We start from the raw sequence: 26886 nt of genomic DNA, 5'->3' as shown, positions 1-26886 counted from the left end.
AAGATGGAATGCAGAAGCAGGTAGGAAAATCCAGCTGTGTTCTGGTGACCTAGCTATTAGAGACTCACAAAACTATATATTTCTTTTAAACATCAGTCTTCTCATTAAATTACTTATATGTTTTGGGACTGTTTTTACAAAAACAATATTTTATGTTTACATGCAGTGTTTTTTTAAAACTTTTGCTTAAATTTAACAGTTTTGATTTCTTATGTGGTAAATATTGGTCAGCATAATCCACATAGTCAGAAGTTATTTGGCCTCCTCGGTAATTTGTTTTAAGATCACAAATGAGCATTTAGAACCAAATACTTAAGAACGAACGTCAAGCTAACTAAAGGTTGCTTATCTACACAATGGCATGCTTCTCAAGACAGAATTTCCACCACGCTCACTTCCCTAATCAAGTTGGAATATGCTTTTCTGTGCACACTAAGAGACAGGCCCTCCAAGTGCCAGTCACCACGCTGATTCCTCAGGGAGCAAGCCGGAAAGGCTTGGTTCTTGCCCTCAAGGTGCTTACAGTTCACCAAGGGCGGACAGGACAGAGAGGGGACGTAGGACCACGGGAGTCTGTGCCACTGTACCACCCGCCCCCTTCGCCTGTGTTTACCCTCCTTCCTGAGATAGCTTGTTGCAGGCTCCTTTCGTGCTTTCTTATATATGAAGCCCCCCAACGCCTGTAACAAATATGACCACCTGTCTCTGTCTTCTCTTCTTGCCACCTAAAATATAGATGCATTCATCTGGCCTTTGTACCTGAGTTAATGTGTTGCTGTTTGTCGGTTGTCTTCGCCACCCAAGAACGTTGTACGGACCCACTGTATTCCTCTTGTGAGCGCTTACATGTTAAAAATGTCCAGGAGGATAAAATACGTACCCAAAAAACTGAACTTAAATCCCTGGTAAAAATAACCCAAGCTTACTTTTCTTAAATTCAAAGTCTACAATTATAATGAGGCAAAGCACACAAGAAATTGCAAGATCTCTCCTTGAGCTCCCATTTCCAAATAATGAGCAACACCTACTGAAAAATCATAGCAAATCTCCAAGCTAATCATGGAAAGTCAACACCTTATTCCTTTGCTGTCAAACTCTTGGGAGTAACTAAAAAAATGCAAAGGAGCAGACTTTGGCGATGTGGCCAAGTCCTGACACTGAGAAAGTTAATTGGACCATCACCTCTAAGCTTCACATTGAGCACGGCTACGCTGGGTCTCCTGTCTGGGCTGGAAAACAGAAGGCTTCTAGAGAAGCCCATTATTCAAGCTGTGGCCAATTCCTGTTAACTCTTCCTCTGCCTGAGGATAACGTGGCTCAGAATGTTTAAAGTATGCAGGTAACCATTTCTTAAGGCTCAGTCTGAAGACTAAACAGAGACACATTGCATTTCTTTACCCTAGAATGGAAGGAGGGGAAATCCACACGAGGGGAAGGATCAGGCCTGGGAAACATCCCACTCTGGGAGGAATGGGACCCGTTACCAAAGCTCAAGGACACAATTCAATCTGCACCTCTCAGGGTCAGCCCTCCCTTGCCAGCCCTAGAACTTTAGATGAATTTAGCTTCTGGTTTTTCCTCTCCGGCATGAGGGCCTCGATTATCTACGTCCTGGATGTTACCAGGGTCAAAGGAGCTATTGGCTGTAAAAGGCTAAGCCTAACAGCTGTGCCCGGAATACGCACTGAACAAATGTTGGCTATTACATTATTATTTTCAGGTTGCCCTTGGAGGGCTTCGTCCACGGTTCATTTACTTTAGCTTGTAGATGAACAAATACAAGGCAGCAATCCCACAGCACTCCCGCAGAAATCGCTTGGAATGAAATCTGTACACTTGTGATTAAAAAAAAGTTTGGCAAAAAAATATATCCTGTGGTAAAAACAATAACTGGCTTGTAAATCTGTTTTTAGAATAAGTAATAAAACTTAGAGATTCGAGATCCATCCAAGACTGGCGCCTCTCCATCCCAGCTGCACGTAAGATTTACTTGGAGAGACTTAGTAATACCAGGCACCAGCTTAGCATGCTGAAAACTGATGCACAGGAAGAGAACTGTCCCACCTTGCCATTATAAACTGTATTTCCAAGCAACCAAGTGGCCCTAGCAGACAAAGCAAAGTCGTATATAAAATAAATTTTGACAATATATGGATTGAAAAATACGAGAAAATCATTTTGCAACATAACAAACATCAATGAATGACAGGAACGTTAGGTGTCAGGTTATGGAGGAATCAATCCTACATGAAACAACTAGGCTGTCACCACCGGAAATACTGGCCTCTCTTCCCACCTAACAGTCGTGAGGGACAATGGATTACATTCCCTGAGAGATGATGCAGCAGAAATGACTAAAAGGGGGAGGGTGATGCTGAGGGATCAGAGGCTTGGGAGGAGGAGGAGAGAGGAAGACAGAAAGAGAGTAAACAAGAAAGGAAGAAAAAGAGATCTGAACAGCATTTCAGGGTGTTCTAGTTCCCAAGTCTAGTTAATCAAGAAACTCAATATATCCCTGTCCTTTGATAACTATGCACCTCATTTCCTTAAAATGACCTTTTCTGTTTGCTCAAAGTAAGCAGTGTCAGTTCTGTTATTAAATCCTCAGAATTCTAACTAATAATACGAGAATTCAGAGAACAGAAAACTAATTAATTCAAATCTTAAAACTCTACAATGGTGACTTACAATGACTGATTATTCACACATATTCCCACTGACGTGGCATTAGAAAATGAATGCAATCTATAATTTATTTCCACCCTGAAATGCTTTCATTCAATGCGTATAAATTTGAATGGTAAGGAGAACTTAAAGAAATTTTTCAATGACCAGGCAAAAATTGCCAAGCAGAAAATCTGCTAGGATAAACACATTCTGTACACATTTTGGAAATATAAATCTCAATGGATGAAGACCTAGACACTGGATGTTTATGCCTCCATAAAATTTATATGTTAAAACCTAATCTTTAATGTCACAAGACTTTCATGTGATGCCTTGGGAAGTAATTAGGTCAGGAAAACAGCCTCATGAATGGGATTAATACCTTGTGAAAGAGATCCCAAACACTCTGTCACCCTTCAACCCTACAAGGATGCAGCCAGAAGATGGCTGTCCATGAACCAGGAAGAGTCCACACCAGACATCAAATCTGTCGCTACCAAAACAGTGGCCCTCCCAGTCTCCAGAACTATGAGAGGTAAGTTCCTACTGTTTATAAGGCTCCCCTTCTATGGCAGTCAGGTACACCAGCCCAAACAGAATCTGACAGTTCAGATGCTGCTTGGTAGTAATTCAAAAAGTGCTGCATACGCAACACAGACATGTCAGCTTACAAGTCCTCAAAAGACACAGGCCAGAGTCACCAGCCATCTTCTGCTAAAGACATGGTTTTCCTATACTCCTTCCCCACCCAACTGACCCATCTGAAAAATAAGAATTCTTGTGAGAATGAATTGTGGCCCTGTACACACAAGCGTTTCACACACATGCAAACACACACACACACACTCAAAAAGTGATCTCTAGATGGAAAACATTAAAATATTTTACTAGTCAATTAATAGCATAAACAAGATTGAAGACAGAGTGTTAATATAAAACAAACTATTCTAACTAATTCAGAAGCTTAGCTTTTCTGACTACTAATTGATGGGCTAATTATATATATCAGAAAAGTAATAAAACTCGATTTCTGTAAGATTGTTCTGTGATTCAGACTTTTAGTTGATACAGACAGGTGATGTGAACAGTTCAGCTGAATTAGCCAGTCTTTACTGCAATACTATTACGCAGCTCAGGAAAATACGAAACGAACCCAAAATGGATGTATTTGCTGATAGGAAATCTCATTATAAATTCTTCTCATTAAGTACATTCATTTTCTTCTTTGCCTCACACCAACTCCCTGCTTCCCTGACCTTCAAAGCAGGGACACCTCAGGTAGAAAACTGTTATTCTCACACGGGGCCTATAGGGAGATACTCTCAGAATTTGGAGATCTGTTCACCTTCTGCTACTGAGGAATAAAAAAAATAAGAAAACATAAGCAACATAAGCTTCGTTAGAGAGGATGCAACCCCCTGTGCATGAGCCAGCTGGGAAGAGCCCTGGCTCAGAATCCGATTTAGGGTCCAGTTCCTCCAGAGGACACCTTTGGGGTGTCATTCTGCGGTTTGCACAGCGCGGTGCATCCTCTGTGATGTGGGGAGACATCAGCGCTGTCTCCGCGCAGGTGGAGTGTTCCGGGTGATGCTGGGCACCCAGCCCTGGGCACGGCCCAGGCAGGGTCACCCCCACCGCCAACCTGCCAGTGTCCACCTACGGTGCAGTCCCAGGGACAGGCCAAGTGGAGAGCCTAGGCAAGCGACAAGGGCGTTCACACTGTCCTCTGCAGAGATGATGAATGGAAGGGTGAAGATGTGCAAGACATCTTAGGGGAGGGAAAGACGTAACTGTTGGTGTATTTGTTCCAGCGCAGACTGAAAATTCACTTCCACTTAAAGATGGCTCTGGGGTCCTGGGACTGCAAGATCCCGAGGCAACTGTACATCAACAACAGCACCTTAACTCAGAAGCGCGAGGGCAGAGGTACCGACTCTGCAATGTAATCCCTGCGTGGATCCAGTCATCACAGCAGTGTGGAGACAAAACCAGGAAACTGTTACCCATTACAGATCACGTCCACCTCTTCTCAGCCTGCTGATCGTGAACGAGGCACCTAAAAACAGGCAAGGTCCAAAGCATAACCCACAAAGCTCAAGATGCAGCAGGGAATTACAGCAGCCTGAAAGCATTAGGAAGAAACAGACCCCGGCCAGAGAGCTAAGAACCCAAAGGGCTGAGAGCAGAACAAGACCAGCCTTGTGTGGAGGTGCATGCCAAGGGCTGCGGAGCAGAAAGGTGCCAGAAACGTTTTTATGTTGAACAAAGTTTGCTGACAGGAATCAAATCTAATTATTTTCCCTATGTATTACCCATAAACTAAAAACATAATATTAAACAGTCCTCATTGAAACAAAAGAACAGAAGAACACAAAATTCTGAGGTGATGCAGTACATATGCTATAGAAGATGAACTATAATTATGATCCTGTAAACTGTAGATGGAGATTACATCATTTAAAGTTGGGGTCCCATATATATAAATAAATATTATAAAGTGTGGGTCCCACATATACAAATAATTACTTAAACAAAAGCGTGACAGTTCGGGACTCGACTATTCTGCACTTCTAACAACTGCTGGAGATTTTTCTACCTGAGGTTTGTTTTTTTCCCCCTGGTATTGGGGATTGAACTAAACATCTCCACGCTGAGCTATATCCCCAGCCCATTTTTTATTGTGAGACAAGGTCTTGCTGAGTTGCTAATTAGCCCAAGCTGAGAGTCTCCTGACTCAGCCTCCCAGAATGCTAGGATTACAGACCTGCACCACCAGGCCCAGCCCATGAACAGTAAATCAAATTCCAACTTTTACTGCCAAATGTCACAGAGAAAGCAAATCTCCAGCACTGTTCTATGTAGGTATAGGAAGATACATCTATGTAGATAAGGAAGAACATTTTTTCATATACTTTGTGTAGTTTTCTCTTCAAAAGTAAGCCTAAATTTGAAAAAAAAAAAAATTTCCTAAAGACATTTCAATTTCCCTTCCTTAAAGACCTGTGTGCTTCAACAAGAACTCCCAAACCAGCCTTGTAATCCAAATCCTATTTGGTCCTGCAGTGAAGTCAAACGTGGGATCCTGACATCAATCTGTTGCCATGGAAATAATTGAGATGTCAATGCTTCCACATTATAACTGTACCACAGGAGCAGATGGGCCAACAAGAGGAAAATCTTTGCAAATATCTCTCTAATAATTAGCCCAAGTGTGCGGCAGGATTCTAAATTTACATTATTATAATAACTTGAGCGAGACCTATCCACACAGCACAGAACACGACCAACTCCAACTTGTAAATCTGCTAGTGGAAAATGTTTGCAAATTACAGAAACCGAAAGGCTCACCATATTCTTTTATTTATTTGATTGTTTTCTTGCTTGCGGTTTCTCTTACTGCACTGCAGATTACCATTAGGACCACGTTCCAAAGAAATCAGATTTGCCCAAAGGAAACTGTATTGCACATGAAGAAGTTGATGACAGTGTTGGGTGAGGAGCTTAAGACACTGAGTTAGTTTTAACTTCTTAATGCTGCCCAATTGAGTATTTTCCTTGTGAAGAAGACTAAGCTTGGCTAAATGACCCAATAGCTAATGACCTGCAATATATTTTTGCTATAAAAACATATGCAAGGTCCTATAATTGCCATTGTCTGATGAATTCATCCCAGAAAACTGGATACTTGAATTCAAAGACCAAATTCTCTTCTCCATCCTCCACGTTACTCAGCCGGGTCTCCTGGACTAAAATGAATTGCAGGTCACCTGTAAATGCACTTACGAGACGTCTGACTTGCAAATAGTGAGAATCAGTTTGCTTAGATTAAAAGAGGCGTGGAGATTATACCTGTACAGATGTGCGTGCATCTCCACATCATGCAGTGTGAAAAAGTCGCTCTTCTGGTCTTCATAAAGTTCTCTCACTTGGAACCTCGCCTTCTCCCACCCACGGGGAGCCCTTTTTATCCAAACATGAAAATGTTTTTCCTCCCTATTGTGGGCTAATTACACCATCTGTTTAGCCACAGCACTATTAATGTTAACTCCTTCACACTCCCACAGGTGCAGCCCCACAGTCCTCTGCTGTCAAAGGTACAAGTATGACAGAAGGTGAGGAAATCCGTGTCCACAGCCCCGCCTTCCCTGGCCTCTGGAGAGGTGACTCTTCAGGGACCTCTTCGTGCGGCTTCATTTTAGTGGTGCAAACTGTCAAGGTGAACAGGTACAAGAACAATGCAGGAAATCAATCCCCCTCCCTCTACCACCCTAAAAACTGGAAAATGCAGAAGCGCTTTGGGAAAGGGAAAGTGACAACAGCAGCAGAGAAGGGCAGAGGGACCCGGGATCATCTGACAGGCACTGCTTGTCCCTGCAATGAAGCCAACCGGTTTATTTTCTGTATTATGAAATAAAGTTAATGAAAAGAATTATAAATCTTCTCACAAATTATGGGTATGTAGTCAGATAGGCAATATACAGTGGTTACTCTAGACTAAGTAATCTCAAAAGAACATCCACTAGATTATCTGAATACTGATTAGAACCAGTCAGTGACGCAGTTAGATTGTTCACAATAAGAAACCAAGCCTGGAGAAGCAGACCTGCAGAGTCCTCATCCTGCACACAGGAAATGGTAATTACATGTGGCTAAGGGTGTGCTAATCAACTTGACTGTGGTAATCAATGCACAACTATACGTGTATGGAATCATCACATTGCATACCTGAAATAGATAGCATTTGTACTGGTCAGTTATAGCTCAATAACTGGGGGGGGGGGGGTCTATGTCATGAAAATCATGCAGACTTTTAAGATGTAATTCTTCCTTTCAATATATGAAGGGATCCATTACACTCTCCTTATTGTTCCATACCCCTACCTTTGAAATTAATTGAAGGCTGAAAGGCACGCGTAGAATGACAGACGATTTTTTTACGGCCTTTAAAAAATATTCCATTAGTGATTAAAGCCCACCGAATGTTGTCAGAACTATATGCACATGAAAGGCCATCCTCCTGGCTCGCAAAGTGGGGCGTTTGAAGGTGGGCGCTGTGCACCAAGACGCCAGAATGGACTCTAGGAAGGAAGAAAGGGGAGGATGCAAGTGTGCTGGTATCTCTGGCAACATCCACACCTGGAGACTGAGCAGGATGAATGCCATCCTCTATCTGCCTTCTAATTCTAATATCCCAGAGACTCCGAACACCTTCTTATGTTACTGCTAATTAACATACTCGCTTTACAGAAAAGCCAGGGCATGGCACCGAAATGTGGCAAAGTCCATCGGTTCCCATCGTTTTTGTAAGAAAAGAGAAAGGGAGACAGGAACCCCATGGCCAACAGTGCTCCCCTCCCACCTCTCCAAGGGTCGCCTCTGAGGCCAGAGGCCTTCCCCTGGGTCCACTGAGACTGTGGCACGAGGACTCTGAAACTTCTGCACACAAATCTGCTAAATCACAAACTGCAACCCAAAGTAAAAGCAAATGGAATCATTTGGACCAGTGCGAGAGTACCCGCTCGAAAGCTGCAACTGCCTTCCACAGACTGCAAGAAACTCCCAGGGTCCACTTCCACCACCCTTTAAGTTCTTCCAAGGAGCAAAGGTGTGTGCCTGGTGTGGGATCGAACCCGCAGCCTCACCCCAGCAAGCGCTCTACCGACGAACTGCACCCCTAACCCACGGCTGCCATTTCCAATAAGCAGGGCAAGAACGGCGCTTATCAGTCAGAAGAATGGCCAAACCCTGAAGACAAACACAGCTGCAGACGTGGGGGTTCCCTGCCCACTGAGTGACTAGCACAATTCAAGTGACTGCAGCTCTCTTCGCTTGGGAGAAATGAAAGACACTGTCCCGCCTCCAGCGATGAAGAATGAGGAGGAAGCGAGCTCCCTCACCCAACACACAGAGCTCCTGTAAGGAAACCATCGAGTTTCCACTTCCTGCTTTTTTCTAACCTAAGGTCAAATGGATCCAAGTCGATGTTTTTTTATTTCTATTTGTGACATATTTATATTGTAGGTAATAAAAGTAAGCCATGTTCATACAGAGGACAAATAAGAAATAATGAACCCTAGAAGAGCAAATATTTTTTAAATGTTAACTTAAAGTACTGCACCTCACAGCCATCTTTAAAAAACTATGAAAGAAAAAAATGTAGCCCAAAAGAAAATACTTAAAAATTACTCTTCCATACTAATCTTTTAAAATTTCTTATAATGCGCCAATTTAAGCAAAATGTTTCTCTTCAGCACACAGACCCCTGCATTGTGGAGTTCTTAGGAGGGAAAATACATATTTATACACTTGTAGCATAAATAGTTACCTGTAACAACATTATGGAAACAATTTTTTCCTTTTGATATTCCTTATATATATGAAATCCAAACATCCTAATGAAAAGCAACAATTCATCAGATGCTGGAACATCACTGACGTTCAAAAGAATAAGTAAAAGCTATAAAAAAGCATTAAAATCACACAAATACATTTGCCTAACAAGTCCCCTTAGGGGGGAAAATCACTAAAATAATGGTTCTGCACAAATTTTTTTTAAAAGATTGTAAGTGCTTACAAAAGTTTCAACACACACTGACCCATTTCTTTTCATTTTTTAGATAAAAGGAAATAGCTACTGCTGTTATTAACAAGAACATGTATTTTAGTAACTAGGAAAGCTAAACCAATTAATACAGAAAATAAATTATTCCTAAAAAGTAGCCCAAGGGGAACAGATTGCAAGACAAACTTCACTGTCACACGCATGATGTGATATTATTTCAACAGCTTTTGAGATATACTTTACATTCCATCAACTCACTTCTCTGTTTGTTTGTTGTGTGTTGAGACAGGGTCTTGCTACACAGTTCAAGCTGGCCTTAAACTACGTAGCCCAGACTAGCCTCAAACTCGAGGTGAGACTCCTGTCTCATCCTCCCAAGTCCTGGGGTAAACAGTGTTCACCACCACACCTGGCTTCATAAATTCACATTTTAAAATGTGCAATTCAAGGATTTAAATATAATCATAGCTGGGCACCAATCATCATTATCTGATTTCATATTTCATCTCTAAGGAGAACATATTTATTAATGGTCATCTTCACTTTCCCTCTCCTGTACCCTAGGTAACCACTGGTCTCTTGCAGTTCCTACAGATTTACCTGCTCCACACAGTTCATGCATAAGTACAGCTATGTAGCATACTGTCTGTTATTGACGGATTTTTCCACTTAGCAGAGTGATTTGAGGTTTATCTGAATGGGAACATGTATCACTGTTTCGTTGCTTCAGTTCACGACTGTGTAATATTCCATCTCACATTTAGTTTTAAAGACTATTTTAGGAGATTTGTTTTATTTTATAATTTCACTCCCCCCATGAAAATATATTTGAAGAAGTAAAAATAGAAAGTAGAATGGGCAGGAAGAGGCAGGCATGGCCACAAACACCCTTGGTCCCCGATACTCAGGAGGCTGCGAAGGGAGGATCACTTGAGCATAGGAATATGAGGCCAGCCTGGGCCACACAGAGAGACCCTGTCCCAAAAGAGAAACAAAGATGAGCAGGCAGGTGTCCTAAAGGTTGACAGAAAAATCAGTGAAACAATCCAAAGCAGCTCTTTCCAACAGAAATATAAATACATCTATATACATACTAGTTCTACATTTTCTAGTAGTTGTAGTTAAAGAAAAAGCACAAGAGATTAATTTTTGTAATATGTTTGTAGTCAAATATTTCCAAAACATCACTTCACTGTGTTCACGTCCTTTCCTTCCTATATCTCCACAGTGCCACTTCTGTGTATTACAGACATTAATCCACACCGGCCACATTTTCCTGGGTCCCACGGCACAGCAGGTACCAGCTACCCTTTGGATGTACAGACCGAAGCAGTAGACTGACAGGAGAGCCCTGGCACACAGAGGTGGGAAAGAATGTCAGAAGAAAAACTATTGGCAAATTTTAATTTCTACATTAAACTAGTTTTAATACCACATCTGCACACCTACACAAGTAAATTAACTGACTAACTGGGTTATCAAGGGACCATGAAGAAGGAAACAACACATACATTTTCCCAATATACTCAAGAGTAAGTTAGAAGGTGCTATTTAATGCCGGGCAACATGGGCTCCATTCAGAAAGTCCTTTTCTATACTTAGGACTTCAAGAGTTTTACTGATTTCATCTTCCAAAAGATTAATCTTCAACACTGAGTTCTTTGATCCATGCTGACTTTAGTTCAGTACATGGTGAGAGATATGGGTCTAGAGTCAATCTTCTGCATATGGACAGTTTTCCCAGCACCATTTAGTAGACTATCTTTCCTCCAGTGTGTGTTTTATCCCTCTGTCAAAGATTAAATAGTTGAATGAGCTTGGGGTTGTTTCTACGTCCCCTATTCTGTTCCTCGTTTCTTTTTGTTTTTGTGCCAGTCCCATGCTCTTTTTATCACAGTAGCTTTGTAAGATAATTTCAAGTCTAGAAGGGTGATTTCTCCCGCTTTGCTCTTATTACCCAGGATGCCTGGTTTCTCTTATAAAATGAATAATAAAGAGCAAAACAGAAGATGTAAGGGACCTAGGGAAACAGAACATTGTCAGATGGGAAAGGAATCAATCAAGAGCCAGGCAGCAGGAAAGAAGGGGATAAAAAGAGGACTGAAGATGTGTTATGAAATGCACCCACTCCACACAAGGAGTGGAAAAGTTATGTACTGCAAGCATGAACCGACAATTTTTTTAAAAATTAAAGAAAAAATTAGAACGGATGCACCCTACTTGCCAAACGCAGATGAAGTGACACGGAGGTGGCAGAATTTATTCAGGGTGGAAAGAATCCAGCCCTGCCGGTGAAGTTAAAAGTTGGTTGCTGGAGTTCTGATTGGCAGCGTCCAGCACCCAGCACACTGGACCCAGGGTGACAGCGAGGGTGGGGCTGGGATCTGCTTCCCTCCCGTGCTGGACTCCTCTGCCATCCACATCACGTGTCCCAACCACTGGGGCCTTAATTTATCTGTGTACTCAATCACATTGCCAAACCTGGCCACTGCTCAGCAACCGGTCTATAGTCTTATTAGTCTTACTGGTATTTAGTTCCATATGATAAATGCTTTCTTTTTCTTTTCTGTGGGGTTAGGGACAGCACCCAGGGTCTTGCATATGGTAAGCAAACTCTCTACCACCGAGCTATACTACCAGCCCCTCTACATAACTGAGTTTACCTTAACTGGTTTTAGAGTAAACCAACTTACACTTTAAATATTACACCCTCTTAAATAATAAAAGTAAGGGAGCTATTAATGAAGAGGTGAGAATATAAAAGCATTGTCTTCAAGTTTTATTTAGTTTCTACAAAATAGTTGTTTTCTCTATTTAAATCAAATTTCACTTTTTTAGGGGGCACTGCACTGGGGGTTGAAGCCAGCACCTTCCCACTGAACTACATCCCCAGCCCTTTTTTAATTTTTTTCATTTTGAGACAGCATCTCCCAAAGATGCTAAGGCTGGCCTTGAAAGTCCAATCCTCCTGCATCAGCCTCCCAGAGTGCTGGGATTACAGGCACCCAGCTCAAATTTAACTTCTATCTAAATGATTCCAGCCAGGAATTCCATCACAAACTTAGAAATGAAATTACCCCTGGAGTGCAAAGCACATATTCATGACTGCATAATAGCTCAGGCACTGGGCCAGAGTACAACAAACACAAAAGTTTAATACATCTTCATAGAGTTAAACAACCACTTCCATTGGCAGATCATTTACAAAATCACAAACTCAAAGTTCAAGTCAGAGGGACGGGCTCACCTCTAGACAGAGAGAGGATGTAAGGTCATAAGCCAGGTAAATGCTGCCCCAGGGGTCAAAGTCAATTTCCTAAAAGTCCTAGACTTGTGGGACAGGAGAAGGTGCACTCATACCCTTCAGTGCCCACTGGCGTGATGTACGCTGGAGCTGCGAAGGGAAGCAAAACGCTAATTTGGGTGAAATCCACAAAGCAAAGCTGATCTCTGACATCTGCTGTAATTACAGGACTCTAAGTCACAAGTAATACATTGATAACTTATATATAATGACTACATATAATGTATATACATATCTCACAGGAAGTCTTCTGGAAGCTCTATTTTAGTTTATAAAAATATACCAGATGGGCTCATCACGGCCGCAGAACCTGCTCAGAGAATACCTGTAACAAAGGTTAACTCCTCCGACAGGTAACAATAACATGTTTTTTTTAATTTAGAAGAAAATAAGATCCTCTTGGTTAAGATAAAATAAAGACAACAAGAAAACAAGAAAAGGACAGCAGGTCTGCAGGAGCAGGAAAACGGAAGTTAGATGTGCGGATGAAAAAGTGACAGCCAGCTGCTGCTTTTTCCACTGATTGAAGGTTAAGGCTTTTGCCACGGGCAGCACCGCGCTGGCCTGATGTACTACACGTCCCTGTGCATAGCAAAGATGACCTTCAATAAAGCAGTCTTATCAGATGTATGGTTTCCAAACTAGCAGGTAGACAACTTGAACCAACTGAAGATAAGGAAAAGGGTAAAGGACCCCCAGAGCCCAGAGAGGTAGTGAGAGTGTGGAAAGCTTCTTAAAACCCCTGGGGCTGGGTGTGCAGGGCAGCACAGAGCACCTGCAGGCACACCTGACGCCAGGGCCACGCACAAGCACGCACACACGCACACGCACACACATGCACGCACGGCCTCCCACTACCAACCATTACACAAAATCTTAACTGACAATGATGACAAAGAATTTTTAGTAAACAAGCAGCTTACTTTTCCATCAAAGTTAGAGTAAAAGTAACTGTACTTAGACTTTTGCAAACCCATATTTTAAATTCAAATTACTTTTATTAGTACTGTGTATTAGCACTATGTATAGCTAGCACATTTAATTAATTAAAAGTAAATGAAAAAATAAATAAACAAAAGTAAATGAAAAGACTACAGGAAAACACCAAACAAAAAATGACCTGTCTTTGGAAAGACACCTGCCATGACTTAGGATTCATAGGTATTTATTATTTTTATTATTTAATGTAAGGGTTTCTTAGGGTTGCAAATATAACCAGAACTACTCATATGTTTCAAAAAGACTAAAAATTTGGGGAAACTTTTTTGTGTCTTATTTCTAATATGAAATTTATACTGTTTTGTTCTGCTTTGGCTTGGTTTTGGGTTTTTGAGGCCAGATCTTGCTATGCAGTTCAGGCTGCCCTTGAATTCACTATGTACCCACGCAGGGCTGGAACTTGAAGTGATCCTCCTGCTTCAGCCTCCAAGCCCTGGGATTAGAGGCATATGCCAGTACACCCAGCTGTAATTTCACGGTACGGTGCTAGTGTACTAGTAACAATTTTCAAAGCCAACTGCATAACTTCCACACAGCTATGAAGGAAAATGGGAGGCCTTTATTCAAAAATCAAGAAGAAGAATGCCTTTTGCCTTTACTTTGAGGCGTTCCTCTGCAGCTGCCAGGGGATTTTTGCTGGGATTTAAAGGGGGGGCTTTCCTGGGCCTGGAGGGCCCGCGGGCCATTCCAGTGGGCACAACTGCCTGGGTGGGGTCCTGACCCTGAAGAAGCAGACACGGCCCGCCCGCTCCTGCTCCCCAGGGCGCAGGGCGCAGGGCGCAGGGCACAGCGCACAGGCAGCCCCGGGCCAGCTGGCAGCAGTGGCCGCACCGCCTCCCAGGGCCCCCACGGAGCCCTGGAGGCAGAGGAGCTGCAGCTGAGGGCTAGTCCTCCAGCATTTGGTCACCTCCTACCTGGGCCCCTGGACTAAGCCCAAACCAAAGATAAAACTGGGAGACTTTCAGAGCAGCAGGGACAGGCCTGAAGCCCCAGGTGGGGCCCCTGTCTGGGTCTGGGGTCCCGCCACGCACACAGCACTGTGCAAATCCTGAGGCTTCTTACTCCAAGGAAGACGATTTCTATGAACACACAGGAAAGAAAACATGGCTCATTCTCAAAACCACCTGAATATGCAATTTAAATAAACCAAAAGAAAAGGTACCATTTACTTCAAAGCAATGAACACATTTTTTTCCTTTAAGCTAAAACATTTAATGTAAATAAGATTTAAGTAAAACTTAGAATAATACACAACTTTAATGCACCCTAAAAGAACAGCAGCGAGACTGAAGTTGCAAAATGGACTATAAATGAAAGATGCTAAAACAACTAAAGAAGCTTTTAGTATTATAATCTGGGCAACAAAAGTAAAAAGCCAGGTGTGTGGCTCAGGCCTGTAATGCCAGCGTGTGCAAGGCCGAGACAGGAGGACTGCCAGGAGTTTGAGGCCAGCCTGAATTACATGGTGACACCCTGGGGGGGGGGGGTTTCTTGTAACTTTCTCTACATCTCTTGTAAATTTCTCTCCAAATTCTCCAACCCTAACCAAGCTACGCCCTTCTGTCACGGGAATTACTGCACATGCGCACGTCTCACCTTGCCTTTCTGTGCCTACTTCCGTCCACTTCCTTTCAGTCCTCTACAGTGTAACCAAAATCGTCTTGGGGAACAGAAACTCACTTTGCTCACCACTACCCCCTGGCTGCAATCCCTTAATGACCATTATCCCTCCCTACCCTGGCCTGCACGCTCCTCTCCATCCCTACTCCAAATACTTTCTCCAGCTCCAATTCTGGGAACTCCGCACTTTCCACTGTCAGCTTCCATTCGCCCCACTTGTCTTTATTAACTTCCATTAATAACACAGATCACAAATCACTTTTGGGGGCATTTTTCCAGGCACACACAGCACCATGCACCTGTCTTTCCCAGCACACCCAGGCTTGGCATAGGGGAATTAACCAATTCATTGGTATTTCCCCTTCAGACCATGAACTCCACGGGATCAGAGGTCAAATTCGTCAGTGTTTAAGTATCTCTCTAAACCATGCAACATTCAGCCTGGCAATAAGGAGACATTTGAGTTTCTATCTAATTTTCAGCATTTCATATGGCAAGAGAGAAGATGCACATTTCCATGGATGATGGAGTCATTAGAACAAACCCATCTGAGAGCCACAGTGTGTAGGAGTATTTACAGGCTGATATGCCTGTATCATTCAGATAGATACACAATACACACTCCTTCTTAGATTGGACAAAGCTTCAGTTTGGCGGCATCCCACAACTCTTAAATGTCAAGCTTTTATTTGACTATACTTTTCAGTAGGAGTTTATTAGGATTCTCCCCTAAGTGGACATTTCTCACCATGTAATGTTTACTTTCATATAATATGTCTCGAGTGAGACCCCTTTTCTGCAATCATATTTATATTACCACTCAATGTGTTATCTCTGATTGAAGTTTCATGAGTAGAAAATTGTTCTGGATTAAGTTATAGCAAAGGATTGGAAAACCAAACCACCAGCAAGTCTAGGACTTCGTGCACACCATCCCAAATTCCTCACTGGTGACTCATTTTCAGACATGTGCACAGTTTTCTATTGCTCCTGGTTTATTTCTTTTTGGTACTGCTCACCTAATATGTGACTCTTTACAAATCAGAGATGTTCCCAACCCTTTGAACAGTTCAACGTCTGCTATTTCTGTGAGCCATGATTTCCCAAAACTTTACACCAAACAAAAACACTCTCCAAGGGAGGAGAAATCAATGTCTACATTACACACTTTCTTAAAAAAAGGTAAAAAGTAAAAAGCTTCAATGTATCTGATTTCCCCAACATAGGATGTTTCCTTTCCAATAAAGTTCCCTTTCATAAATAAAATTCACATCTTTGAAATGCGGTGTCTGGTGAACAGCAAGGACAAATACACTTTTCTCATTTGTACAAAAATAAGATCAGCACATCTACAGCAAGATTTACAAACTAGGCCTGTATCTTACATTGGGAAAATAGAAATGTCCACTATAAATGAGTGTTTTCCTGCATCCATTGATTTTATCTAGCTAGAAAGCCTGTATTATGCCTCCTATCAAGAAACAAAAGGTTATCTGCATTCTTAGTTTAGATGTATGCCAGAGCGAGTTGTGATTACAAATTAATAAAGTAAGATCATGCACAGGAAGAGCACGCCTGATTCACTCAGTTTCCAATAACCTGCAGCTACCTCCGAAACAGTTCAGACTGGAAAGCCACTTCGATCCAATAAAATCAACCAACGTGGTCCGTTCCTTACATTACTGCTGTTTATGAACACCCACAGCAGCTCAAAGCAATGTTCTAACACCAGGCTTGGGGACAGAAGACAAAACCATCAAAAACCTCTATCTCTGCCCCAAGCCGATAAGCCTTTAACTGTTTCTACTCCTGTGTATATTTTTACCCTGAGTATTCGGACCACTTGTAGCAGGTAGAAAAACACCCCCCAGGAGCCCTGAAATCCGTGCATATGTCAGGCTACATGACAGAGAGGAAGGAGGTGGCAGATGACAGGGAAGTGCTGCTCAGCTAAGGCGAGGCCCGGAGATTACCCTGGATTGTCCGAGGGAGCAGTGGAAGCTGAAGTGTCCTCAAATTCGGAAGCGGGAGGCAGGGTGGGCACGCTGACCCCACGGGCTTTAGAAACATAAGGGCTGTGTGTCCTGCGTGTCAGGAACTTGGGGTCCTCTGAGAGGTGGAGCCCCAGACCTGGCGCCTGCTAGGCCAGTGCTCTTCCCCTGGTCTTCATCACTGGCCCAAAACTTCATACACCTTGTTACCCCAGGTGAGATGATAAACGAACAGCTTGTCTTGCATCGCTTGTAGGGCTTGTGGTTGTCAGTTCTGGGTTTTCTGAGACAGGGTCTCACTCTGTAGTTCGGAGTGGCCTTGAACTCATTAGGTAGCCCAGGCTGACTTTGAACTTGAGGCAATCTTCCCGCCTCAGCCTCCTGCACAGCTGGTATAGAGATGTGCACCACTATGACCAGCTACAAATTGTAGTTCCGTTTTCTAATGCGTAGTTTGCCCCAGACATGGCTAAAATCATTATTTACTTCTCCCGGAGCCTTGGTTTCTTTTGGGGGATGTTCTGAGTTTCCTTCAAGCTCTGAAGCTCCTCATGGAATGAATGCTCTTGTGAATGAAGGCTAAGCGCTTGTGTCATCTGACCCCTTACTTCCCGTATGGTCATCTTGTTAACTTCTAATTAGGTTTTTCGTTTTTAACAAAGTAGTTATGTAAAATAAATCTGACGTGAGTTCACAAAGCTGTTCACAGTGAACTACTGGCTTTCAATTTAGGTCTCTAGTAGTTCCTCTGCTCTCCTAGGTTCTTCCCTCATCTTTCCAAAAGACCAAGTTCAAGCAAGAAACTGCTGCAGTTAATAATACTTGGAGGCAGCTTTTTTCTCTCAGAAGAGGCAAGATGAAGAAAATCAATATTGTGTAGAATTTCCCTTTTGAATAATTCTGAACATATATATCTTTATTGGTTCAATAAGGCATTATCTAAAGAACAATACTGCTCTATGGATGGCTAAAAGCCCTTCCTATAAACTGTAACAAGTCTGGCCAACACATCCTAAAACCTACAATTAAAAAAAACAAAACAAAGAACACCAAAGAAACCAACTAATCATTTTCACTGATTTTAACCCAGCAGTGAACTGCTATCTCTTCAAAAACATGGGCTGGGGCTTGGCGGCACACACCTATAATACCAGTACTCAGGAGGCCGAGGCAGGGGGATGGCCCTGAGTTTAAGGTCAGCCTGAAATACCTAGGAGACCCTGTCTCAAAAACCAAACAAACAAATGGAGGGGGGGGGGCCTGTAAAGAAGCCAGACAAGGGACTGGGGATTTAGCTCAGTGGTTCCGGTGCCTCCCTGGCAAGCACAAGGTCCCAAGTTCAATCCCCTGTACCAAAACAAAAAAGAAGCCAGACAAGGAAAGTTAGATCCACATTCCCTCTAGGGCTGGACTGTCTGTGTCTGTCACAATCTGGAGAGTCAAAATGTCCTCAGAATACATCACAATGCCTTCAATAAATATCACTCAAGGACATCATTTAAAAGCAAATTTTATGCAATAATGTTCTCTTGGCTTTAAATGGATTTAGTATTCCCGGGAGTGACTCCTAGTCAAGGTCAATAGTAGAAAACAGAGAATACATATTTGCAATGTTTCCCAACTATCATAAATACACCAAACAGTGAAGTTCTCTTGAGGGAAATCCAAGTTTCTCATGAGAGCACAGTGAGGTACTATTTGTGTTTAAGACATTACTCAACAAAATAAGATGTCTGCCTCTTTCTACATCTGAAGATGCCAACTAGGCCAGGGAATGAAGAGGAAGAAAGGAAAATGGATGGGGCAGAGGATTCTAGACATGACCCACATTACACAGAAAAGGCTGCGTAAGATTGTTCAGTAATGACAGAGTTCTCTCGGGCAGAGTGTGGAAAAAGCACCAAGCGGGCGGCAGAGGTGGAGTGGGGCTGTATTCTAGTGGAGAATAGATGGGTCTTAAGGGGAAGACATTACGAAAAGAATTGCATTTCACACATACAAAACAAACTTTATAAAAAGACAAAAACAGGCCAATCAATAAGAAAACGGTCTCGCTGTGAAACAGCCCAGGCAAATAGACTCCCAGGTGAGCAATGCTCTCCCTGTTTCTAGCCACAAGCGGGAGTCCAGCAGGCCTGGTGAGTGTGTGCCAGGTGAACACGGAGTATTTCACATTGAGTCTAACGCTGGGTTTCCAGTGATTTCAACGCGCTGCTTCTGGTTTCTCTGTGATGATTGTCATGGAGCTACTGTGTCATAAGAACACATCAGAAGTGCGTAAGTCCATGAGTCAGGTTATAAAGGGAGATAAAAAGTAGAAGAAGAAAAGCGGAATAGAAAAAGACAATACAGAGAGAAGTCTCATGGCCTTAGGATAAAAACGAGAAAGATTTGGCGCTTCTGCTCAGGCTTCGCTCCTACTTCTGTCCTCGCCTCTCAGGCATGTCCCTCGTGAATCCTGCCTTCGCTCAGAGCAGTCCTCCAAAGCCTGGCCGTGTGTCTTGTTTATTCCCGTGGTTGAGCTAGTCACAGATGGAGGACAGAGCTCCAGGCAGAGTCCTGAGGCTCCTTAGCGTCATGTTTTGTCCCTTCTACCACTTAGTATGAGAACTCCCTTAATCTGTCATCTTCAAATAATTTCCAACAGAAAAGCTACAAGATTAAGATAAATAAATCCTCACAGCCTTTCACCAAATTCACCAATTTTTAGCATCTAACCATGTTTGTTTCCTCTTTTTTACAGATGCTTAGCATTTATTTTTTATAATCCTGCATAACTTACATTTGAGGACAACTGTCGATTGCAAACAGTATGCTTTTTTACAATCCCCCAATAGTTCAATCATATATATTCCCAAACCACAAATGTTCTATCACATAACCACAATTACCAAATGAAGAAAATGTAACACTGATATGGAGTGACCATGTAACCTTGGGCTTGGCAAACCGCAGGCCACATCTGGCATCTGGTGTTGGAAATGAAATTTCACTAGCACACAGTTCGGTTCTTCTCCGCATTATCTATTGCATGGGTACAAACAACAGCAGAAGTGTGCTGTTATTCCAAGAGATAAAGTATGACTTGAAAACCCAAAAATATATCTGGTCCTTTACAGAAAAGCAAAATTGCTTAGCCCTTATATATTTCGTAGTCCATATCCAAATGTCCATTTTCTCAATAATAAAAATTTTAACTACATATTTTTCAATCTAAGACTCAAACCGAGTTCACGTTTTGCATTTAGATCCAACTCATACCTCCGAATCATCTTTAATCAGAGCAGTCACATAGTCTTTCTATGTCCTTCAAGACCTGACTACCATTCTGAAGAACATAGGTCATGAAAGTTCCTGAACTGTTCCTCTCCTTGGGTTTATCTGAAGAGTCCTCGTGACAAGATGAGAGTAATGCAAAATACAGGAAGTGAGCTGTACCCTTCTTATAGGACCAGACCTTGTTTGGAAGCTGTGGAAGACGGTGGTTTTCTGGCCTATAACGGAAACAAGACTACGGGACTTTCCTCGTGACAGAGTCTTACACAAAAGGATAGCGGAAATCTAGAGAGTGTTTTTTGGTTTTATGGCTGGCACTGAGGAAAAGGGGTTCTGGTTTCTATAGCCCTTCTTGGGGAAGATGAATTCTGTAGCTTCCCTGGGGGAGCCTGAAGGGAGAGACAGGAGGCCAGGAAAGGTGCTAGAGAAACTTCGATCAGAAGCCATTTTCTGAAATGACTTTGGGGTACCATTTTCGGGACTTCAGTAATCCCCAGATGGACCGCCTGCCCCTCCTTGGTGATATTAAATTTGATGTTCACCCTGTGCTTCTAATTAATTAAAAATCTACAGAGAAATCTTTCAAGACTACACAATTATTCTGCTCCCCATCAACCTTCGTCGACCCCTAATTTAACATCCAAAGACGATTCTTTCTCAAATCAATCTGCACCATTATGAATGCAAAGTGGTAATTTCCCTAACTCATTTCCAATACCACACAGTCCAAGATGGTATCAAAATATGACCAAAAATCAGATGTTCAGAAATATTAACTTATCTGTTGCTAGTCATTTTTTAAAAGTCCTTGATGCTCAAATTTCTGTATTTTAAAGTTCCTAAAGTTTTTCAGGCTAAAGAACACCTGAGCAAATAGTCTTAAGACTTCAGTGACCAGAATCTTACTTGTCAGCATATAAAACTTACCTTTGGAAGCCAGCACTGTGTTAAAATTATATTTAAACCTCCATTTCTTCACTCTGGAATGAGCATGCATGTCTGCATTGAGCTTTCCTATACCCATGTACCATTCCTTTCCATTTAATCCAGCAAGTCCATAGAACATCACTCAATAACCACTGCCTTGAGATATCAACAATAAATAATGGATAAAATGTAATTCTGTAGAAGACAACTGCCAGTTTTTTGTCTCCTAATTAAAAGTGAGAACAGGATGATTAGAAATAAATATAAATGTGTGTGTGTGTGGTGTGTGTGATATTGTGGAGGAACTTGAATGTTTATTCAAAGCAGAGATGCCAACTGCTGTCATCAAATAGACAAAAGGTTGTCACACAGAAGAATTGAAATTAACTTGTTTTAAGTCATTTATAAAAGTTGGATCTACCCCACCTGGAAATTACTGATACTTCAATAGAAAAATATCTTTCTGACTCCCCTGACCTGAAGAAGGAAACCAATGACCTAAGAAAATGGGATAAATGCTAACAAAAACAGTGAATTGAATGAATGGCCAAAAAAATAATAAAGTTGGGAAAACGTGGCTGTATTATACATATATTTCTTTTTCTCAACCAAAACTTAATTTTAAGACAAGAAAAAAAAAGAAGCTTTCGATGGCTCTGAGGTAAGGTAGAAGAAATACAAGGTAGAAAGGAGATAAGGAAACCTAACTAAAAATTTCTACGTTCAAGAAGACTGCAACTTCCAGGGTCCAGGGAAATCACCCAAGGCATCCATACCACCATTCTCTCGGTGACATTTAGGCCCCTTCCTTCCAGGCCCATCCTTCCCAAAATTTCTCCGGAATGCTGACAGGTCCATACAGTGGCTTAGTTGATAAAATGAAGAGCAGGAACCTGATCCTAAAATAAAGAAACAGGTTGAGAGAATCCAAAGAATTTTTAAATTAAGCTGGGCCAACTGCACACACCTGCAGTCCCAGCACTCTGAGAAGCTGACACAGGAGGATCCCAAGTTCAAGCCCAGCCTGGGCAACTTAGTGATTTAGTGAGAACCTGTGTCAAAAGAACAAATAAAAAATATGGCTGAGGATGTAGCTCAGGGCAAAGCCCTTAGGTTCAACCTCTCATACCAAAACAACAACAACAAAAATTAAATTACTTATCTTAGAAAAAAATAATAAACAGCCCATACTTGTAAAATGGGCCAGTAAGAAAGGAACCTTTTCCATCTCATCCAGAGAAGCACAAATGTTCCTCTTCTAGGACTGAATCTCCCCCCACCCAGTGGGTACCTTCTGCATAATAGATTACTCCCGTCTCTTACTGAGGTGTCCTGAAAGTTCCTTTTCCCCAGGGGACTCAGCGAAACTGCAACTCTACTCTATGGAAGGCTGGTTTGGGATCCTTCTCCCAGCTTCAGGAACACTGGAGGACCATGGCCAGTGACAGCTCTGTCCACCGAAATTCGAAAGTTCTCTGAACTTTTACAGCAAGTGAAAACTCACAACTGCCTGAGGCAAGGAGAATAACTTCATTCCAAAGCTCAGTCGTTTTCTCTGCAGCAAAATTTATGCCCCAAACTGTCAACAACACAAGGTTAGAAAAGATACTGCTGAAAGGAAAAGATCATGTTTGAATGTTGCAGATGCATTAAACCATGTCGAATGCCTCAACTGAAACTAAGCCACACAATGTTAATAAACAACCTAAGAACCATTAGTGCTTACACAGGTCGAGAACCCCAGAGTTTCAGCCTTAATATTCTACCAAATTTGAAACAATCTCCTCTTCAGAAAGCGGTGAGGGGGCTGGCACATGGTACATGGTTATAACGAACAGCCACCCTCTCGTTCTGCCCTTACAGCTCAAAACTCTGAAGCATCACTGCATGCTGTCAAACAACGGGGCATCTAGCTTCAGGCTGCTTGGGCCAGCCACTCTTTCTTTTTGCAAAATGGAGATTATAAGGTTCCATACTTCAGGTACCAGAGCTGCAGCGAGGATGACTGAAGATGGTATACTTAAAAAGCACCTGTACAGAGAAAATACTTAACAGCTGAAGTTCTGTTCTTTTGGCAGAGAGGAGACACACGACATGCAAGCCAGGAATCACATCCTCAGAGTTCTGCTTCGTAGGTCATTCTGAGAGCACAGGAAGACGGCCCAATAGGGGAGGCTATTTGTGCAACCCAGGTGGAGGGCAGGGGTCACCCGAGTCCAGGGGTGACTTTCAAAGTCTTAGCAATCGCAGGGGTGGAACAGGCAGGAGGCGGAGGTGTGAGAGATTTCAGAGACAGCAGGAGACTGGGGATAAGGAAGAAGAGGAAGAATCGAATCCAAATCTCAGGTTTTTGGCTTGGGGAACTTAAGTAGATAATAAAGTGCTTTTAAGCTACCTGAGAGCAAGCAACCCTTGGGGTCCGCATGGGTTAAAGTCTTAAATGGATCAGAAGCAGAAAGCTGAGCTGGGATTCCTATGACACCCATCATTTTACTGATGAAAGTAATACTGTAACTTACTGAAGAGAAGGCACAGGCAGCATTTCCTAGCAAAAGAGTGGGTTTGCAGTCACATGCCATTATAAATACTCAGTATTTGGATACGGTATTTAATACTGATACTAAAAACTTTCCATCGAGGGCCAGGGATTTAGCTCAGTGGTTCCACCGCCTTCCTCACAAGTGCAAGGTCCTGAGTTCCATCTCTGGTATCAAACAAAAAAAAAACTTTCCATCGACATCCCTCCAATTCTTCAAAATCAGCCCTTTCTTTGATGAACTAATTATTTCCGTTCAAAAAGTTACAAAGGAGGCAAGCTCAGTGTCTTATGATTATAATAACAGCTACTCTGGGACACTGAGGCAGAAGGATCGTAAGTTCAAGGCCATCCTGGGCAACTTAGGGAGACACTGTCTCAAAATAAAATTTAAATAAGGACTGGGGATGTAGCTACGTAGTAGAGTACTTGTCCAACATGGATTCAATCCTCGGTACCAAAGAACTTTTTTTTACATAGGATATTTTACGAAGCCTCAATTTCTGCTACAATCAGACACTGTTTTGCTCATTCCTCACAGAGGACATACACAGTGTGGCTCTAATTCCGCTGCCCAAGCACCTATCCTGCTCCCTGCCGTCTTCGTGGTGACTCCCTCAGCATCTTTTCCCTCATTTTAAGAGCCCACCCAGTTTACAGTGAGGTCATGTAATCAGATCTTCAAAAATACCTTAGAAAACACACAAATGCACACACAGTAATTATGATAGTAATGGATTTTTTAATTAATTGTACTGTGGTCATTACCACATTGCATACTTTGAATGTATACATATATACAACTTTTATTTGTCAATTAAAACATTAAAGAAAACAAATTCACCTTGGTTAACATCATGGTCAGGAATATGCTCCCAGGGCTCTGTGACCTGGAAATCGTGTCTGAGGTTCATGAATCCACAAATAACTGAGCTGTCTTTAACTGTCAAGCAAAGCAGGAATGTTTGGATTAAACATGCATAAATAATGCAGTGGAGAGTCATAAAAATCATTTTAATGAAGTAGGCTTAGTCCAATAAGTATAAAAATATGTAGATTTCATTTTATTTCAAACTCTTTTTACTAGGGCATGGTAGTCTCTACCATAATTTATTTTCATTTATGATTAAGGAAACATAACTTTATTTTGGTTTGATGCTGCAAATGTGTCCCAATTTTTCAGGTTTAGCACTTTGTAAGTCCTGGAGGTCTGCGATTAATTCCTAGAGAACTTCAGGTCTGTGATATTAAGATCCACATAATGGTAAGATCCAGATAATGGTAAATTTCAACAAGTTTGACTCTTCCTGAACTGTTTTTTAAAACCAATCCTGAGACTGAAAAAATAAACTACTACTACGTTGTTACCACTTGCGTGTAAAATAAGGATTTTATTCATTGTTTAGTTTCCCAAGAATTTTTTAAAAGAGGCAATAAAATGTTAAAATGTGATTTTCAAATTTTATGAAGTCAAAGTAATCAAAAAGAGTCAACCAGAATAAAACTGCTTACCCATTTTGATGTGATACTGCCCTGAGTGAAATTTCAGAAAAAGTAACAAGCTTAGGGCAAATAAATCAAGACAATTTATCTCAGGAAGCTAACAAATTCTATTAAAGAAAGGATACACAGTTACCCTTAGGAAGCAGCAGATGTATTAGAGCTCAGAGAAAGAAAAAGTAACATTATTTTCCTAGTTGTACCCACCATTCACCACAAAGTTTCAATCTCTTTCTGTAATCTACAAGTTTCTGTCTAAAACCTAAACTTCAACCAGAGTAAAGGCCAGGCACTGCTGTAAAAGCTTGTAACCCCCACTCTGGAAGGCTGAGGCAGGGGAATCATAAGTTTGAGTCCAGCCTGAGCAAGTTAGCAACTTAGTGAGTTGAGACTCAGTATCAAAAAAAAAGGTGGCTGGAGGGCAAAATGGATAAATTTCAAGAATAAACACCAAATACCAACTGATATTGCTTAAAGCAATAAATAAAGGGTTACATATACCTACTTCTTTCCAGAAGATTAAGAAACGAAAAAATACGTAGCAAGCCACTGATATTTGTAAAATAAGTCTGACACAAAATACTGAGATAGACAATGTAGACACTCCAAAAAAAAATTCCCACCAAGAATAAGGGAATCCTCAGAAAAGTAAAAGTGGAAATTCTATTGGATGCATCAGCTATTTTCCTTCTAGGTGTCTTCCTAAGTTAAAGACATCATATGACAGTGATATGTGCATACCCATGTTTACAGCAGCAAAACTCCTAATAGCTAAATCTTGGAAGTGGCCAGTATGTCCACCACAGATGAATGAGTAAAGAAAAGGTGGTATTTACACACAGTGGGGTACTACTCTGCCATGCAGCTTGATAAACTGAAGTCATTTGTAGGAAAATGGATCCACTTTGAAATAATGATAAATGAAATAAATCAGAAACAGAAACTTCGGTATTGCATGGTTCCTCTTACCTGAAAAATCCAAAGTATAAATAACTGGAAGAGCAAAATAGAAAATAGGTAATAGGAAACTGGGAGACAGATCTTTTGCAAAGGATAAGGGGACCAAGAGATGAGGGGAGTGGGGAAGAAGGAGAAAGGGAGGGGATAAAAACAGAAGAAAGATGTGTCGTGTCCATGTACCAGCTCCCCAGGAGGAACGGAATCGGCATTCACTGCAAACTTGCACTAATAAAAAAAGTAAATTTTTAAAGCTAACAGAGCAAAGCTGATGAAAATAAAGCGCATATTTAAAAGCCACTTTCACAGGAATCTATTAAAGGACAGGGAGGAGATGGCTGGCTGAGGGGAAGGGAAAGGTAACTAACGTGGGGTGAAGACGATGAGCGTGCGCTGTATGCAAGGATGAAATGCACGCTATTCTGCATAACTGATGTGCACTAATAAAAATACACATTGAAAAAAGGAAAGCCGCTTTCCTTTCCTAAATCTGATAGGAGACACTACACAGTTCTAAAGCACTTGGGCAGAAAACAGAAGCGCCTCT

At 41.8% G+C, this 26886-nt stretch overlaps 1 protein-coding gene across 12 annotated transcripts in view; it reads right to left on the bottom strand.

The window, feature by feature from the left end:
- Positions 1 to 26886, bottom strand: part of Ptprk (protein tyrosine phosphatase receptor type K) — a 520627-nt gene that overhangs the window by 453668 nt on the left and 40073 nt on the right. For 5 of the 12 annotated variants that reach the window (XM_087190280.1, XM_087190282.1, XM_087190281.1 and 2 more), the window contains exon 1: positions 22123 to 22141. The exons of the other annotated variants lie outside the window; for them this stretch is intronic. The gene's annotated coding sequence lies outside the window, so the exon portion shown is untranslated. Of the gene's footprint in view, positions 1 to 22122; positions 22142 to 26886 lie in introns of those variants that run through there. 12 annotated transcript variants of the gene reach the window in all.

This window comes from Heterocephalus glaber, unplaced genomic scaffold (genome assembly GCF_053883595.1).
Source record: "Heterocephalus glaber isolate CG9 unplaced genomic scaffold, H.glaber_assembly_v1.0 deba00001550, whole genome shotgun sequence".
NCBI classification, from domain to species: Eukaryota; Metazoa; Chordata; class Mammalia; order Rodentia; family Bathyergidae; genus Heterocephalus; species Heterocephalus glaber.
The sequence above is the reverse complement of the archived record's forward strand: the minus strand, read 5'-3'. Positions and strand labels throughout refer to the sequence as shown.